This window comes from Suricata suricatta, chromosome X (assembly GCF_006229205.1).
Source record: "Suricata suricatta isolate VVHF042 chromosome X, meerkat_22Aug2017_6uvM2_HiC, whole genome shotgun sequence".
NCBI lineage: Eukaryota > Metazoa > Chordata > Mammalia > Carnivora > Herpestidae > Suricata > Suricata suricatta.
The window spans coordinates 22,612,489-22,621,116 of NC_043717.1; the positions used below are offsets into that span (position 1 = coordinate 22,612,489).

General features: G+C 35.1%; 1 long non-coding RNA gene across 1 annotated transcript in view; it reads left to right on the forward strand.

The window, feature by feature from the left end:
• The window catches only part of LOC115284380, a 30,835-nt gene extending 23,279 nt beyond the window's left edge, over positions 1-7,556 (forward strand). The window contains exon 2 of the long non-coding RNA XR_003905175.1: positions 7,345-7,556. This is a non-coding gene — a long non-coding RNA (uncharacterized LOC115284380). The remainder of the gene's footprint in view (positions 1-7,344) is intronic.
• The last annotated feature ends 1,072 nt before the right edge of the window (positions 7,557-8,628 follow it).

Here is an 8,628-nt window from a genome sequence, read left to right on the forward strand (position 1 = left end):
TATTGTGATTTATGATAAGAAATATGTGTGTGTGTGTGTGTGTGTGTGTGTGGTCTTCCTCCCTATTTCTGGCACAGAACTCCTAAAATCTTGGAATTTCCTAAGTATTGAAAGTGATAAAGGTGTATTTTGTTATATTCATGAGGTGACTTTTGGAAGGCACCTAAAGGTGCGGGCTGGTCACCAGGAGAATGAAACCTGTAATTAGAGGGTTAGAACTTTTGGTCCCTGCCCCCCCACCCCCGGGAAGAAAGCTGGTTGGAAGTAAAATTACTTGCCATTGGCTGGTGATTTAATCAATCATGGCTATGTAATGAAGCCCCCATGAATACCCAAAATGAAAGGTTTGGAGAACTTCTGGGCTGGTGGGCGCATGGAGATTTGGGAAGAATGGTGCTCCTGGAGAGGGCATGGCATCTCAGCACCCTTTCGCCATGCTATGTCCTACACATCTCTTCAATCTTGCTGTTCCTAAGTTATATCCTTATAATAAACAGACAATCTAGTAAGTGAAATGTCTCTCTGAGTTATGTGAGCTCCTCTAGCAAATTAAATTGGCCCAACGAGGAAGTTGTTGGAACCTCTAATTTATAGCTAGTTGGTCAGAACAACATGTGACAGGCTGGGCTTGTGACCTGTGTCTGAAGTTGTGGGGAGGCAGTCTTGTAATACTGAACCTTTAACCTGTGGAACCCAACACTATCTCCAGGCAGATAGTGTCAGAACTAAGCTGAATTATAGAACACCCAGGGGATGAGAATTGCTTAATGGTATATGCAAAATCCCCCTCTCCACATTGTAATTAGGTGTGTAAAACCCAAAGATTAGGCTTTGATGATTGTGAGAGGTTCGTTATGCAAAAATGCGAAAGATAGGTATTTCAAGGAGAGAAAAACTTTGGACCAAAGTCAAGGATGAAAAAGGTTTAAGCAAATTGGTGGGGAGTACCTAGGAAAGTTAGATATTTTTATCTATGAAAATACATACTATCTCACAGCCATCTCTCATGGTCAATATAGACATTTTTCTCTGCAGTGAGTGGGAAATTGAATTATATTTAGTTAAAATAAGAAGCTGGAAACCTGAATACTTGTTTCAATGCTAATACTATTGTTGGAGAGAAAAAACTTTTCTTATACTCTTCAACATTCTTCTGGCTGGTCTAAGAATTAAATAGATATTAGACAGATTAACAGGAGAAAATAAAATTTAATAACATAAGTAGAGAGAATTCACATAAACATGAGATTCTCAAGACAGGCAGGCAAAATGAGGTATATATGTCATCCTGAAGTAAAGAGAAAGGAGTAGGAGTCTGGGACCTCAAAGAGAAGAAAAACAATTCACAAGAAGATGAAAAAGAGCAAATGTTTGGTAAAATGTTTGCTGGGCCATACAGAAACAATCAGACACAGAGAAGAATTTTACCAAACAGAAGTTGCTAAGTTCCTCCCTTTCAACCACATGTAGTTCATATTATAATGTAGTTATCTATGGTTGTAGCTTCCTTCATGGAGAAGGTCCTCCATCCAAATCATTTGATGCTATTGGGGGGATATCAAAGTTTCTTCCTGAGTCTTTTGGGCCTTGACTGTTTTCAGTGCAAAATAATCTGCATCCCAAAGTAGCACATCTTAGGATGACTCACTCTGAATCTCTATACTATCAACTACATCTCGGGCAAATCTCTTAATATTTTTACCATCAGTTTGGAAGATTAGAGGCTATTCTAGTCTAGATTTATGATTCTTAAGTGTATGGAGAGTATAACTACTAATAATAGGAATTTGTTGTATGCTTTAATGTGGTGGAGTAGAATTTGGGAGAGAAGGAAAAGAAGAGCCACCTATAAGTAGAGAACCTGTATTCATTCTAGAAAATGGCTCAAGTCGCTTTTATTTTAAGGTTAGACTTAAATAAAATGACATAGTTAATTAGTGTCTGAGCTGCAATTAGAAAATAATCCTCATGACTTTGGGCCCTGTGTTGCTTGTCCTCTATACTAAATTCAATAATCAGCAACATAACACCAGTGGGAAATAGGGGATGTATTACATCAGTATTTTTCAAATGTTGGTGAAAACAATAATCCCTTTGTGCACATTCTAAAATGCTGATTCCTTAGCCAAATACGAGGGACTCTGGTTCTGACAGTCTGCACCAGGCCTGAGAATCTGCATTTATGCATTTAGAGAAGTACCAGTTGAAATTTGGTTAAAGATGTTACTTGGATTCAGTTAGAAAAGCAGTGGATTAGAATGTACTGTACTTTCTTTTCTTTTGGAAGGTAGCTCTCTACTGAAGTGCCTTTAGTATGTTGAAGATCTGAGTTATTTCTCCAGGGAAGATGACTGACTTGTGCTGACCCATCCACATTATCTTATCTGCCCACTTTCAGTGAGGTCTATGGAGTACCCACGTATGAGACTGGAGTTAGGGAGTCACCTCGAGCCAAGAAACAAAAGGCAGTTTTCTGACCTTCTCTGATTTTATCATTGCCATACTCTAACTCGCTGAGCTAACCAGCCACAGTTCTATTGGAACTCACCATGGAGACAGATTAATTTTAACTCAGAGAACATGGGCTTTTCAACACAAGTTAAATATAGGCTGGCACAGAACATTACAGAAGCGTTAGGTCCTCAGAAATTTTTTTTAGCTCCTAAACTTTGAGCTGCTACTAATGTATGCTCCTCATACTTTCTCTTGGTCATTCTCATCTTTTCTTCATCCTATGATCACGGAAATACAGCAGACAGAACTTCAGCAGCGGGAAACACAAAGGGCATATATAAGCAAGTTTCTCCTAAAAGATCACATTGAAAGTTAATGGAGAGCTGAAGAGGGAGCGGGGAAAGGGAAGAGGGGTGATGGTCATAGAAAGGGGCACTTGTGGGGACAAGCACTGGGTATTATATGGAAACCAACTTGGTAATAAACTATACACACACACACACACACACACACACACACACATATATATACATACATATATATATATATATATATATATATATATATATAAAGAAATTTAATGGAAAGGAAAGTACAGGCCATATGTCTTAACTTCTAAGGTAGACCCTAACCTTTTGTGCTTGTTGTTTGTGTTTTCTTGGATGAAGATACTTACCTTAAAGAAATATCAAATACATTTTGAAATAGACTTCTACAAAAACAAATGCTCTTAAATTTGACCAAATGGAAAAATTTGGAGGCAAAAATACTGCACAGTTCCATCTGTAATAGTTTTTATTTTTCCTGGAACTAAAGAGAGTACACACACATACACACAACTCCCACTTTTAGCAGATATTTCATTAAAATACTACACAATGTAAATGTTGATGAGGCTTTTTCAAATAGAGAAATTACAATTATACCTTATTCTCTTACATCATACGACTACTAGTTGGCATTAGTAATATTTAGTACTCCTGGTTAGGATATGATTTTTTTCAAAGTTAATGACTTTCAATGGTGGAATCACATCTAAGTGGGTTCTACAATAATATTGGAAAATGGAAGATGAAATGTAAGGCTGGCGATAACAAACTATGTATGACCCATATGGCAATATGTGTTAATATTTCAAAAGTACTGGTAAGTTATGAGTAATAGATTATAAATACTTACATATCTGAAGAAAGAAATATTTACTGTTTGGAATACCAGCCTCCTTAAGCTACATTACAATAGTAGTTGTAGTTAAAGGTGAAGGCCCTAGAGGCTATTGAATGAGATTTCATTCTAGCTCTGTGAACTTAGGCACCTTATATAAACCCTGGTATCTGTTTTCTCATCTACATATGAGTGAAACTACTAATTGCGTTGATACCAGAATGAAAAGAGGTCATCTACGTAAAGGACTTAGTGCAGTGTAGTAAACAGTAAAGGGTTAGTACATGCTAGATATTACCAATATTTTGGCCAGTGTCATTATTTTTTCTAAAACCTGTGCTTAATAAATGAATTCCTTTAATTGAAATTTTTTTGCATTGTGCATATAAACATATTCTTTAATTTGCTAAAGTCAATTAATAAAAAATAAATATAACTGCATTTTTGAAACAGCCCTATAAATAATAAACATGCTTCCAAGTTCTCAACTGAATGATAAAAGCTATCAATAGGTACTTGCCCTGCTGAGTTTCCCTATGAAGTCAACAGCTCAACCAACCTCTCAAAGGCCACAGAAGCTTGAAGGTCAGACAGCTGTTATGTTTAGGGGTGATCTCCAGATTTAATTCTTAAATGCAGACCACTCATATTTGTAGCTATCTCCATTTCTGTAGGATATGAAACATCTTCTACATTTGAAACATTGAAAATATGAAAAAGGTAATAATCACACCCTGTTATCATACTCAGATCTGCTAAATTAAAGACAGAAAGCAGAGTCACACAAACACCACCTCTTAATGATAGAAATTTGACTGTGATCCCCCAGCGAGGTCAATAATGGCTGTTTTTCCAACAACCATTAAGGTGGATTATGCTTAAAATATCTCAAATACTTAAAATAATAATCATAGTAACAATGGCAAGAATTCTGTTTAAAGTTTTATTTATCCATGGTCCTTTACTGATTTAAATCTTTATGGAAGTTGAACTCCTGTGTGCATTTCTTCCTCAAATCCCTTCGTTTTACAATTTGACAAAGGAGCATCCCCAGGGAATTTGACAGGTTCACATTTGAAACTTGAGATGGTTGATCATTATGTCAGATACAAATACCTATGGATTCTTGAACAGATTACATTTAGGTTTTCCTGATGTCTCTATCAGGCCTATCATTTGTTTTTCATGAAACAAAATTAGAAGGTTCTGATAAGGTAGACTTCTCACAGGCTCTATTGGTTATCACCTTCCTTTTTTGTACATGTTTACAAATTGATGATTTGTTCTTAGATCTTTGTACAGATCAAAGCAAACTGACTGATTTGTTACTTCCTAGAATTTACATTAAAAAGTTCCATGGTTTTCTATACATAGTATAAGCATTTTTTCTTCATAGTTGAGCGTTGTTTATAAGCCCTTACTCCTTTGTCACTTTAGAAAAATACCTAACTTAAATTGGAGCAGATTTCAATGTAAAATAGTTTAAACAATTGTAGTATATAAAAGAGATATCTATAAATCACAGTGGAAGGTAACTGATGAGAATACTTACCGAGCTAAAGAATATAGAACTGCATTGGTCACAGGGAAGTGCTCATAAACTGTGAAACTTCGCAATTTTCTTCCTTTTCTTCATTTGAAATTTGCATTGCTTTCCTCCCAGGGGATTTCAAGAGATGCTTTAGAGAACTTTAAAACTTTCAATAATGTTTTAAATACCTGGGGAATAAAAACAAAAAAAAACCCAAGAGGAATAATATTGGAGGAGGAAGCAGTGGAAAGGAACAGAGAATAGGAGCAAAGGTAAAAACAAAGGTGACTCAACAAAAGGTAACAACCTCAAGTGATATGATGGCCTGGTTTATGTATAGTCTGCCTTTCTAAAATCTTATGTCAAATTGGGAGTAAGTCCTATAATATGACTTTCCACCCTTATTCCACACCTAACACTAGTTATACACTCATTTTGGACAAGAGGCTATCAACAATAAATCCCTACTATTATATTATATTATACTGTAGTAGTAGATAATACTACAGATACAGATATAGAAAGTAATACTTTCTACATTCTATTGAATAAAATAATATAGAATTCTGTTAATATTCTTATTCTTGAAATATCTCAGCCCTACCATATATTATCAATATGTCCTTATCTTTAAAATGAGATTAATAATAGTACTGACCTCAAAGGCTTGTTTAATAAATTAAGAGTTGGGGGATGCCTGACTGGCTCAGTAGGTGGAAAGTGGGACTCTGTTTTGGGGTTGTTTGAGCCCCATGTTGGGTGTAGAGATTACTTAAAAATAAAAAAAAATCTTGAAAGAAAAAGAATTAAAAGAGTTGGCTCATGTAAAGCTCATTGAGCAAAGCCTAGCTTATAGAACGTGCTCGATAAATGTTTAGAGAGCTCCTTCAATGGCATCACTTATTTTTAAACTCTAGGGGCTTTTGATATCAAATTAAACTTAGGAATACAAATGACAATAGGCAGTGCCTTTCCTCTGCTTTGTCTAGAATAGTCATAGAACTGAACTAATATTTTGAAATTTCATATGTTAATACATTCAAATAATTTGCATGGGAAAATGGCAGTAGATAAATTATCTTTATGTCCCACTCTTAAAATTTTGCAAAGCATTTTAACAGAATTCTCAAAGCGGGAAGACAGGTTAGACTCATGTTTTCAATTCTCCATACACATCACTGTTATCACTAGCATTTTTTTTATCCCATTCAACCATCCAGTCCACTTGGGAGGCCACTTAAAAGATGTTAGATTAAAAAATGGTATATGTCACCCTTCCATGTCTTTAATATCTCCATTTTTCTGGAACCTACAGAGATAGTTGAGCCTCCAAGCCTGTACTACAAGAATAGATATCTTTTTTTCCACACCTGCCTCTTCTTGTATATGATCCTACCTATCTCCTTGAGACATTTCAGTGGTTCAGTTTCTTCAAACATGATTTTATCAGGACTTTATGCTTTAGACTTGAAAGGAACCTTCTTTGGGGATAGTTACATCTTACATGTTCAAAAGGTGAAACATAACTATCTGATTTTTCCATGCTACTCAGATATACAATGATTCTAAATTGAAGTAATAGAGCACTGTTGCCTCCAAACTTTATCTTGAATAGTAAAATAATAAGGATTGAATATTTGGAATAGGTTACTATACACAGTACATGGATTACTAGAATTATTGCTTTTTAAATGTATTATAGTACAATTATGTGTTTTAACAAAAAAAGCTTTTAGGAGAGTCATGGTGTATGAAAGCTATCTTTATAAAAGTGACCAATATACATTACTCCAATGTGACTTTGGTTTAATGGCACTTTCTGGTAATCTGGTAACAAAAGTTACTCTAATTGGATTGGATCAAATGAATCATCAATCAAGAGAAATATCTTTTTTAGCAAAATGACCAAGAAAACTAAATTGTAAAAATATTTTTATAAAGTCTTCGTATTTCATATTCTGAGATTATAAAATTAACCTTTCATTCTATTATCAATAGAGTATTTGGAAGCCAGATTCCACATTAAGCCAATGAAAGGCTCTGTGAGTAGACTACAATGTGGGGAGGGCTCCCATGTTTCTGAAGATAGTTTGAGACTGTATTGTGGGTGGTAAAGGGGAGGGTACTTACAGTGTGTAGAGACATGGACTCAGCAAGAATGTAACCCTGCTGGCTGCACCTTCTTTTCCCCACAGGGAATCCCAGCAAAGCAAGAAGGGGTGAAGTGACTGAGAAGGGCCAGTGCCAGTGGTATGTGACTCCAGGATCTACTGAAAGAAGTTTGCAGGTCCATTTGTAGATCTTGATCTACACATCAGAGACTCAATAGCTAATTTGACTCACTAAGATAAAAGTTTTATTTATCTGATTTTAACAGATGCAATAAAATTATTCAAATTAATCTTTACCATATGGCTCTCTTATCCTTTATATTATTTCATACTATTAAATCTATAAAAATGGTGGTGGTAAATAGAGAACATGATGTAAAATGTCACCTCTTAGCTCTCTTAAAGAGGTTAGAGTAGAGGTGGTTTTGTTTAACTGCGTTGTGCAACAAAACTACCAATAGCTGAGTATGGCAGATAATATTAATGAAATAATTCTCATCGTATAACTTTGCTTCTATTCATAATATTTATGCATAATTTATAATAAGGACTATCATATTGAGCAAAATAAGGTTTAATATTCTTTAAGTGTTCTTATGTAGTGATTACCTGATTCTATGAGTTAACTTACATTGTGTTTAACTTGTCTCCTCTGTCTATTCCTTTTTCCCATTTTAGTTATTAATACCGACTAGTCCCACACTTACATTCCAATGCATTTTTTGAAGATTAGTTCTATGAAATATTCTGAAGAAAAAAAGAAAAGGGTTTTTTGATTAAATAAGTTCAGAAAATGCTAAATTCTGTATCTTCTACTTGCATGTTCATAATAAACAAGCATAGCTAAAGGCTCTGAGAAGTCCTGCAGGTAAAAAAATAAAAGAAAAATACTAAAGAGTATTTAACCCAATGTTTCCTGGATGTATTTGAACATGGGGCACTCTTTTTGCATAATGTCTTGTTATAGTCCACAGAATTTTGGGAAATGCCAATTTAAACATCCAAAAATTGCATAAACTTGAATTGGCATATGTATTTTTACTGAAATGATTCTAAGTACATAAAGTAAGGTTTGCAAAAAAATACTGTATTCCCATGTTCTCTTAAGTGGAGTTCATTCATCTTACCATCTTAGTTGGGAAAACCTCTTGTCTGCCATTACAGTCATCAGATAGCCTTGATCTCTGGAGTTCTGGTTTCTTTCCAAGAAATAGGCCCACATCTCTGGTTTTCCAGACTTTGTACTTCACCGCAAGTCCATCACCTAAAGGTCAATCTCTTTTTCCTCTGAGAGAATGGTGAAGAGTCAGGACACAATGAGCTCTGTGAGCCTCAAGGTCACTGGAATTCTTGCTTTCTAAGCTACAT